Source organism: Ranitomeya variabilis, chromosome 6 (assembly GCF_051348905.1).
Source record: "Ranitomeya variabilis isolate aRanVar5 chromosome 6, aRanVar5.hap1, whole genome shotgun sequence".
In the NCBI taxonomy this organism is placed as follows: Eukaryota; Metazoa; Chordata; class Amphibia; order Anura; family Dendrobatidae; genus Ranitomeya; species Ranitomeya variabilis.
The window spans coordinates 26,904,242-26,915,836 of NC_135237.1; positions in this window are offsets into that span (position 1 = coordinate 26,904,242).

Here is an 11,595-nt window from a genome sequence, read left to right on the forward strand (position 1 = left end):
TGTGACAATGGCCGTAACCTGGTGGCAGCTCTGAGGCAAGGTGAGCTCACACACGTACCTAGCTTGGCCCATGTGCTTAACCTCGTGGTTCAACGTTTTCTGAAAAGCTACCCGGAGCTGCCGGATCTGCTAGTGAAAGTACGCTGTCTGTCTGCCCATTTTAGAAAGTCAGCTACAGCTTCAGCCACCTTGCCGTGCTTCAGCAGCGTTTGCAGCTTCCAGCTCACCGACTGTTGTGTGATGTGCCCAAGCGCTGGAACTCTACGCTGCATATGTTGGAAAGGATTTGTGAGCAGAAGTGGGCCATTGTTGACTACCAACATCAACAAGGCTGTCGAATTTCAGGTCAGACTCCACACATAAGACCTCAGGAGTGGACATGGATGTCAGACATATGTAACATCCTCCAAAACTTTGAGGACTGCACCAAGATGGTGAGCGGCGATGACGCCATAATTAGCATCTCCATCCCACTTCTCAGCATTATGAAAAACTCTCTGCTCACAATCAAAAAGGATGCATTGCAGGCGGAGCACGAGGACATGGAGCAAGGAAACATACATGGGGATTACACTCAGCCCAGCCTCATGTCTTTTCTATGTAGATTGGTAGGCAATGAGGGGGAGGAGGAGGAGGAAGAACAGGAGCTACTTTCATGCGCTATAGACGGTACTACAAGCACATCTGTATTAGCTTCTGTTCAGCGGGGATGGCCTGAGGACAGGGAGGAGGAGGATGAGGATGAGGAGGACAGCAGGTCAGTCGTCCTGTTTGTGAGGACACAGAAGTCTTGCCTGTTAGCAGTCTGGCACGCATGGCTGAATTTGTGTTGCGCTGCATTTCACGTGACCCTCGGATTATCAAAATTTTGGGTGACACTCATTACTGGTTGGTGACACTTCTAGACCCACGCTACAAGGAGAACTTTCACTCTTCTGCCTGAGGCAGAGAGGTGTACTAAAATGTTGCAGTACCACAGGGCCCTTGTAGCAGAATTACTTAGAAAATTCCCATGTGAGAACGCTGGAAGCAGACGTCAGAGTTTGTTGTACAACCAAGGACTCCAAGCGAGAGAGACAGAAGTACAATACAGCTCAGGCAGGAGAACAATGGCCAAGTTCTGGGACAGTTTTCTCTGACTCTCCCATCGTGGCGGCACAGAGGCAAGGGGTGCTGTCACAAGAAGTGCAATGTTTGGGAAGATGGTGAGGGAGTACCTTGCAGATCGTACAAACGTCCTCCGTGATTCCTCTGTGCCTTTCAATTATTGGGTATCCAAGCTGGACACGTGGCATGAACTGGCTCTCTACGCCTTGGAGGTCCTGGCCAGCCCTGCTGCTAGTGTTCTGTCAGAGAGGGTTTTTAGTGCCGCTGGTGGGATTATAACAGATAAGCGCATCCGCCTGTCAACTGAAAATGCTGACAGGCTGACTCTTATAAAAATGAACAAGGCCTGGATTGGGAAAAACTTCTGTACACCACCAAGTGAAAACAGCGAAACATAACCTCAAATACATTCTCTCTTTTGGGGAGGTGTATTCTGATGCACCTCTTCACAACAACATATGGGTATACGCTTCCAGATTTGGTCTGTTTGTTCTTATCCTCCTCCTTATCCTCATCCTCCTCATCCAGAACCACTATATCACCAGGGTGAACGTGGCCTGTATGGTGCATGTTGGCCAAGGGGGCTGTGATGGCACTCTTTTATTTTTTTAAAAAAGGACAACACATTGGGTAATTGGGCATTACATTACATTGGGCCTACTTCTTAACTCGGTCTCCTGCAATCTGTCCTGTACCTGCCAGTATATCACTAGGGTGAACGTGCTCTGTATGGTGCATGTTGGCCAAGGGGGCTGTGATGGCACTCTTTAATCTTTTAAAAAAAGGACAACACATTGGGTAATTGGGCATTACATTACATTGGACCTACTTCTTAACTCGGTCTCCTGCAATCTGTCCTGTACCTGCCAGTAGATCACTTGGGTGAACGTGCTCTGCACTGTTATAGGCCATTGAATTTTGGGAAAGGGGGTTGTGATAGCACTATTTTTTTAAGTCCAAAAAGGACAACACATTGGGGAATTGGGCATTACATTACATTGGGCGTACTTCTTAACTCGGTCTCCTGCAATCTGACCTGTACCTGCCAGTAGATCACCTGAGTGAACGTGCTCAGTACTGTTATAGGCCGTTGAAGTTTGGGCTAGGGGCATGCGATGGCACTAGTGTATTTTTAAAAAAGGTACCCCCATTGGGGAACTGTTTGGCAGATCATTCACTGCATTACAAGTCTCAGAGACCCACACCACTACATTGGCCCTAATTCTTAACTCTGTCTCCTGCAATGTCTCTTCCTTATCTCCGACGACATGACCTGGGTGAACATGCTTTGTACTTTTATAGGCCTGTAAAGTTTGGGCAAGGGGGGCTGTGATGGCAATAGTATATTTTTAAAAAAGGTACCCCCATTGGTGAAACCACATCCTTGATGGCAAACACTTCACTTTTGTGTACCTTAAAGAGTTCACTTGAAAAGCTCCAATTTGTGTTGCCTGGTTGGTCAAATTGGACACAATACACTTAATATAAATTTGATAAAGCAATGCTGTTAGTTTGGCTCAGTAGTTAATTAAAAAATATAGCTTTGTCCACTATATTAGTTTCTCTCCTTGAGAGCCATAACTTTGGCTGCTTCAAATGTACAAATGGCGAATATGCAAATGGTGATTTGTAAACAAGATTGAAATACTGTGCACTGAATGCATTCAGACAATCACATAGCTGCATGTCTTGTAAAACATTTACAGATGTGACAGACAATGCTCATAGTGACACAATCTTGATAAATGTTTGTTTACTCACTTCACAAACAGTTCGAAGCCTCTATATATTGGCTGTTTGTCATTATAAAACATTAAGGTTTACTGAAACTCTGCCTGTGGTGGTTTGATCTAAATCCTTGTGGCTTTTATTTTCTAGGGGTTTATGGCCCCTCGTCTGATGAGTCCATGATATCTCAGTTTCATCCAACCTTGAAAAGTGGCCACTTGAAGGTCTGGGTGAAACTAGAGTTACTACATAGTGTAAATCACTATATAAAACCAGAGAAACATGACTAAGACAGATGCCAAGACTGGGGTACCTGTACATGTACAGTGTGCTGATACCTGCATAATTGGGGATGCCCATGCAGTGTAGGTAATCTCCCAGGGGTTCTCTGTCTTGGTGTTGCTTCTCGGATATTCCAGACGGGTGATATTTAAAAGCCTCTTGGTGATGATCTAAGTAAACTGTATGAAGTTAATCTTCATATATACGTAATCAGTATATTTATGTAATCCTTATATGTACTTATTAACCTTTGTATGTTATTGTTAACATATACAAAAATGTACGCACTCACACTATTCAATCTTAATATTCCTTGAATTTTGTAGTTTGCAATGAAATTACTTTGTATTGCAAGGATTAGCCTTTTTTAAAGCCGTATCTGATCCTTAGTGTTAAAAACATGTCAAACACAATTGCCAAATTATCCTGTAAATAATTCTGCAAAGAGGGAACCATCATACCATTAAAAAATACGAGTGGATTTTCATGGGTCCATCCAGTATGTGGGTTCCAAGGCGTAATGGGGTGCATATGACTGACTATGCAGCAGGGCTGGCCTTGCCGCCAATGTATAAAACAAAGGAGTATGGGAGTATGAAATGCATATTGTGAAGTGGATTTTCAGGGGCCCATCCAGTATGTGGGTTCAAAGGCTTATTGGGGTGCATATGAATTGGTAGCAGGGCAGGCCTTGCATTCAATGCAACATTTTTTCAGGAGTCCCCCCTGGACATCTTATGACAGGGGTATTGTGGTGCGTCGTAATTCTTGGCAGCCCATCCACTCACAGCCTAGGCTACAACAGCTTAGGAGACCCACTGTTTAATAATGGCCCTTTAAGAAGATTAATGCCGCCTGATGCACCAGTAAAAATAGGCTCTGTGACTTTGAGTCCCTCCTTCATAAATGAAACAAGATGGGTCTGCTTATGTGTCACACACCACATGGCCAGCTAGGGGTGTTACATGTTACAATGACATTTCCCAGTGAACGCATTTGTAGTGGTTGAAAGCAATGTTAAAGTTGAAAAATGCTTCAAAAACGCTGCGTCTGAACTAAGCCTAAGTGGGAGAGGAAATTTTCGGTCTGGGGTTAAATACAGTATTTGTCCTTACAGGCAAGTCATTAACCTGCAAAGGATGTACCTTGTCATATTTCCAAGCAAAACTCGTTTTGGTTTCGTTTTAATGTGTTTTTTGTTGCACCGGGAAAAATGGCATGAATCTCGGAAAAAAATGATTAAAGCTGTGAACTAGGCGTCAGGAATGCTTCCAGGGGCAATCCCCATGAGGTCGCTGTGTCATTTGAGCAGTGTTTCCATCTTTCTCAGATGCTTGTAGACCTTAAAAGGACCCCCGGGGGGATCGTGGTTAAAAATACTCGGGTTTCCCATAGACTTACATTGGGCTCGTTGTTCTGGCTGAGTACCCGAGTATTCCAATCTGCTCGACCCGAGCAACGAGCACCTGAGCATTTTAGTGCTCGCCCATCACTAGCGGTGACTTCAGTAACCACACTGCAAGGAATATTTACTAATGTCATTGCTGTTTCGAGCTGCCGGGTCTCATGGATTACGGCAGACCAGTATGGCTTTTTTTTAAAATAAATTGTGGAACCAGGGAAAGCATTTTTCAAATAAACTAAATTTTCTGTGTGTGTTTTTATTTTTGATTACTTGATTAGTAACAGGGGTGTCTGATAGATGCCTCTCCATTACTAACACCAGGGGATGATGACAGCTGTGATCTTTGGCAAATTACAGCTGTCATCAACCCCAAATAACATTACACCAATTACCGGGAAAAGGTGGGCCCTTGTGATGTGCAACTTCTGGGGTGCTGCCGGCTGGTATTTTTAGGCTGGGAATTGCCCAATAACAAGGGACCTTCACAGCCTGAAAATATAAGCGCACAGCTGTCTGCTTTACCAGGGCTGGTTATCAAAAATAGGTGGGACCACAAGTCATTTTGTAATTATTTATTTATTTAATAAGTTAAATAAAGCTAAGCACCCTTTAGTGCCACATGAAAGGCACTAACGGGTGCAAGTTTGTTGCATGTTTTATCTGTCTATCTATCTATTATCTAGCTATCTATTATACAGTTGAAAACAGAAGTTTCCATACAGTATATAAAAAGACACATCTGCATGTTTTTCTCAATATCTGACATGAAATCAGAATAAACCTTTCCCATTTTAGGTCAATTAGAATTACCATAATTATTAATATTTGCCAAATGCCAGAATAATGAGAGAGAGAGAGAGAGAGAGAGATAAAGAGAATGTTTAAGGCATTTTTGTTACTTACTGCAAAGTCAAACGTTTCCATCCAATTCATTAGTATTTGGTACCATTGCCCTTAACTTGAATGGCTTGGGTGAAACATTTGGGATCTCCTTCCACAAGCTTCTCACAATAGTTGGTCAAAATTTGGGCCATTCCTCATGACAAAACTGGTGTAACTGCTCCAGGTTTGTAGGTCTTCTTGCTCGCACCGGCCTTTTCAGCTTTGCCCATACATTTTCAATAGGATTAAGATCAGGGCTTTGTGATGGTCGCTCCAAAACATTGACTTTGTTATCCTTTTGCCACTTTGTTCCCATTTTGGCAGTATGCTGCAGGTCATTGTCCACTTGGAAGACCCATTTCTGCCCAAGGGTAATGTGTTACTAATGGTAATTTTCAAGACTGTGGTCCCAGCTCTCTTCAGGTCATTGACCAGGTCCTTCCGTGTAGTTCTGGGCTGATTCCTGACCTTTGTCAAAATCATCCTTACCCCACAAGGCGAGATCTTGACTGGAGCCCCAGACCAAGGAAGATTGACAGTCATCTTGTATTTCTTCTATTTTCTAATAATTGTGCCAACAGTTGTTGCCTTTTCACCAAGCTGCTAGACCATTGTCCTGTAGCCCAACCCAGCCCTGTCCCTGGTGTCCTTAGACAGCTCTTTGGTTTTGGCCATGGTGAAGAGGTTGGAGTGTGATTGAGTGTGTGGACAGGTCTGTGAGAGCCAGAATTCTTGCTGGTTGGTCGGTGATCAAATACTTATTTTTCCCACTGTATATATTTTGTTTGCCTAAAATGCAAAGAAAATGTGTTATCATTAAGTTTCAAACTTTTAGAAATCATTTAACTTTATAAAACCCTGGTCACATCTAACCTTGTGCCAAAAAACAGCAGCCATGGGATCTTCTAAGCAGCAGCCTAGCACTCTGAAAATGAAAATGGTGGAGGCCCACAAAGCAGGAGAAGGCTATAAGAAGATAGCAAGTTGCCCTTTTCTCAGTTTGAAATATAATTAAGAAATGGCAGTTACCAGGAACAGTGGAGGTCAAGATAAGGTCTGGAAGACCAACAGTTTTTCAGTGAGAGCTGCTCATAGGATTGCTAGAAAGGAAAATTAGAGCCGCTGCTTGACTGCCAAAGACTGTCAGAAAGATTAGCAGACTGGAGTTGTGGTACATTGTTCTATTGTTCACTGACACTTGCACAAATATGGCCTTCTAAAGGAGCCATCTGAAGAAAACCTCTCCTGCATCCTCACCATAAAATTCTGCATCAGAAGTGTGCAGAACATCTAAACATTCCTGATGCATTTTGTAAACAAGTCCTGTGGACTCATGAGGATAAAATAGAACTCTTTGGCACAATGATCAAAGGTATGTGCAGAGAAAAAAGGGCACAGAATTTCATGAAAAGAACATCTCGCCAACCATTAAGCAAGGAGGTGGATCAATCATGTTTTGGGGTTATATTGCAGACAATGGTACAGGGAACCTTTAACGGGTAGAAGGAAGAATGGATTCATTGAAATTTCAACAAATTCCTGTTGCAAACATAACACCATCTGTAAAAAAGCTGAAGGTGAAAAGATTATGGCTTTTACAAATGGATAATGATCCTAAACATGTCAAAATCCACAATAGACAACCTCAAAAGGCGCAAGCTGAAGGTTTTACAATGGCCCTCACTGTCCCCTAATCTGAACATCATTGAAAATCTGTGGCTAGACCTCAAAATAGCAGAGGATGCAAGATGACCCAGGAATCTCACAGAACTGGAAGAATTCTTCAAGGAAGAATAGATGAAAAGATTAAAAAAAAAGGAAAGACTCCTGTCTGGCTACAAACAGTCTTTATAAGCTGTGATACTTGCAAAAGGGGCTGCTACTAGGTGCTAACCATGCAGGGTGCCCAAACTTTTGCATAGGCTCTAGAATCTAGAGGGCTATGTGCGGGAACTGAAATAAATTAACTTTTTGATGATAATCTAATTTTGTGAGAAGCACCTGTATATATATATATATATATATATATATATATATTATACATATATATATGTGTGTGTGTGTATATATATATATATATATATATATATATATATATATATATATATATGGCTTGGCAAAATACTGTATGTCTGTACTTTTTTATACGGTTCTAAAAAAATGAATTAAAAAAAGGAGAGAAAAAAAAAAAGGCACATTAGAAGCCACAATGAATGCTAAATTGAGGAAAAATGGCTTAGAATAGAGGGGAAAAAAAGAAATCCGTGGCCTTTGAAAATCAGGTGGGAAAATGTAAAGCTCTCGCAGGGAAGGTGGAGGAACAACGTTCTAAAAGCTCATTGCTTCATCAAAATGGTTTTAGTTTTTCGGTGGGTGGTTTAGTAGTGTACTGTACCTAAACCAAAGGTGATTATAGTGTGCAGCGCAAAGAAAAGAGAATCAACAGGATTCACCGAGAGGAAATCAGACGAAATTATATAGAATGAGGAAAATAATGAAATAGTTTGGCGGCAGATGTGGGAACAATGTCATACATTGTTTTTCTTTGATATATTTCCTCCGTGCCATGGGGGGCTCCAGCCTGGACGCTTTTATTGTCAAAAGGTCAAGGAAAGCTAAACACTTACATGCAACTATTAATCAAATCGCAAGAAAATTGCTCTCATTTAAATAATTGCAGGCTAATAATAAAGACAATATTTTAAACGTAGGAAAATAATTTTTGCCGGGTGTTTTTTTTTTCTACTTTTTTTTCATTCCATTTAATAAATAACCTCTCGCATTGTAACCATGGGAGGGATTATTGTGAAGGCGAAGCGTTTTAAGGAACAACATGCACTCAGTGTTGTGTCTGAATTACCGCAGGAGAAAAAAATCGGCATAATCAAGTGTTAATCTGGTATTTCGCCCTTTTATTCCTTCGTTACTTGAACACATTATTTGCTTTTGTGAGTTTCTTTTTTTTCTTTTTTTTTTGCAAGTTTGTTCTTTAACAAATCAAAAAATACATTGATAAGAATAAAGTCGGGGTGTCACTAAGTTCTTTTCATTCAGAAGCCTTAGGGAGACATAGACATATAAAAAATTTACATTTTTATTTTTAATTGAATGTAACAGCAGATTTTTTTTATATTATAAACTATTTTTAGTAGTGTTTTTCTAGTTTGTTTTTTTAATTTGCATATTTCAAATCTTGAGACATTGCAGATTTCTCACAGGTCACTATACAGTGGTTTGCAAAAGTATTCACCACCTTGGCTTTTCATCTATTTTGTTACATTACAACCTGCGTTTAAATATTTTTGTAATCCGATTTGTGTGTGAGGCATCAGCACTAAATAGTCTAAGTTGGTGACGTGAGAAAAGTGTAGGCATTAATTAAATTTACGGGATCAAATCACTAAAAATTGGCATGTGCATATGTATTCACCCCTTTTGCTATGAAGCCCCTAACAATTTCTGGTGCAAGCAATTCCCTTCATAAGTCACATGCTGAGTGACAGGAAGTCCCCTTGTGTGCAATCTAAGTGTCACATGTCTGTCAGTATATACACTTTATGTTTTCTGAAGGGCCAGAGAGGCTGCAACACCCTTAACAAGAGACATCAATAACCAAACAACACCATGAAGACCAAGGAGATCTCCGCACAGCACCATGAAGACAAAGGAGATCTCCAAACAACACCATGGAGACAAAGGAGATCTTCAAACACCACCATGAAGACCAAGGAGATCTTCAAACACCACCATGAAGACCAAGGAGATCTTCAAACACCACCATGAAGACCATGTAGATCTCCAGGCAACACCATGAAGCCAAGGAGATCTCCAAAGAACAACAAGAAAACCAATGGGTTCTCCTAACAACACCATAAAGCCCAAGGAGATTTCCAAACAAGTCAGGGATAAAGTTGTTGAGAAGTACAAGTAAGGTTTGGGCTATAAAAAAAATCCCAATCTCTGAAGATCCCTCAGAGCACCGTCAAATCCATTATCATCAAATGGAAAGAACATGGTACCACAACAAGCTGACAAGAGAGGACTGCACACCAAAACTGTCAGCCTGGGCAAGAAGGGCATTAATCAGAAAGGCAGCACAGAGACCAAAGGCAACCCTGAAGGAGTTGCAGAGTTCCCAAACAGAGACTGGAATATCTGTCAACACGACCACAATAAGCCGTACACTCCATAGAGGTGGCCTTTTTTGAAAGTGTGCGCATTAAATGCCTTTACTTACACACAAAAATTGTAAGGCTCATTTTTAGTTTACCAAAAGACAAATGGGAAACTCCCCAAACGTATGGAGGAAGGTGCTGTGGTCAGAATAGACCAAAATTGAACTTTTTGGCCACCAAGGTAAATGCTATGTCTGCAACCAAAAAAAATACTACTCATCACACCAAAAAAAGCATCCCAGCAATGAGACATGGTGGTGGCCTCATCATGCTATGGGGATATTTTTCGGTAGCAGGGACAGGGAAAATGGTCCAAGTCAACAGGAAAATGGATGGTGGGAAATACAGGGATATTCTTGAGCAAAGCTTGTTTCCGTCAGTCAGTGATTTGAAACTGGAAAAGAGGTTTAACTTCAAACAAGACAATGACTGAAGGAAAGAGAAACGACAGAAAGAACCGAAGGAAGGGGTCCTAGAGGCATGGGTAGTAAGAAGTCCACCCGTGGGGCTCGTATCCATGCTGACCATCGTCGGGTGGAGGAACCAGGTTGCAGTGAAGGACCGGCCCTTGAACTAGTGCAGAAACTAAGAACTCAGCTAGCTAACCGGAGGCTGTGGCATTTGCAAGAAGCAAAGTCACATCTGCACACATTCGCTGAAAAGGCAGCCGTGTAGGATTCAGGGAGGACTTAGCACTCACTGTTGGATATGATATGTGGGTATCATTTTATCTATATTCATATTTTACTAATTTTCATAGTGTTTTCTTGTGGTTCTGTGTCCCTCTGTGCTTTCCCTCTAATGTTGACTTCTCTTGTAGGACAAGTTGATATTTGTTAATTAATTGCCATCTGATATCCCCCCCACAGTACTGTACTGTTATCTTTCCACAGGGCCAGTGAATAATGCTGTTTGCTAATATGCTAATGACATATTGAACTAGCTTGTTGATTTTGTAAAGCAATGGAAGACGCACAATGCAAATTGCTAAAATGCTCAAATTTTTGCTTTCTTGGCCATTTTTCAGAGAATATGAATGATAACAACAAAACTTTTTCTCCACTCATGGTTAGTGGTTGGGTGAAGCCATTTATTGTCAGACTACTGTGTTTTCTCTTTTTAAATCATAATGACAACCCAAAACATCCAAATGACCCTGATCATAAGTTCACATCCCCTGGTGATTTGGGCCTGATAACATGCACAGAAGATGACACAAATGGGTGTGAATGGCTACTAAAGGTAACATCCTCACCTGTGACCTGTTTGCTTGTAATCAGTGTGTGTGCATAAAAGCTGAGCGAGTTTACCCTGACGAAGGCAGCGTGCCGAAACGTGCGTTGGGGAGGATGCCATCCAGGTGCCAGTGATCTACATTGCTTCTGTGAGTAATCCTCCACTTGGGATTTACTTTTACACTCCTACACTATCCCCTTTTTCTACACAGTATATATGTTGCACTTTGTTACTTGATGCTTGGAAATCTAAATTACACATATTTGTTTATTAAGATGCAGAACAATGAAATAGAGACGTCCCTGCATCAGAAGCCAATCGACCGTCCAACATACCTTAAATGGGACAGTTTCCATCCAAAACACATAAAAAACTCCATTGTCTACAGCCAAGCCATCAGATACAATTGTATATGTTCCAACCCAATGGACAGGGATGAACACCTTGGTCGCCTCAGAAAGACCTTTCTGAATCAGGGCGACCATCCAAGAACAATTCAAAACCAGATCACAAGAGCCACCAGAATATCAAGGAATCACCTGCTACATTACAAAGCTAAAGAAGAAAATAACCGGGTACCTCTAGAAGTCACCTACAATCCAAATCTGGAGGCGCTAAGGGGAGCTGCACGGAAATTACAACCATTACCGCAAAAAGATGCCGATTACAATCCATTTTTCCAGACCCCCCACTACTGTGTTTTAGGCAGCCCCCAAATCTAAGAAGCATCAGTGTCAGAAGCCCCCTGTCCTCTCCAACAGCTGCAGGAACCTTTCCTTG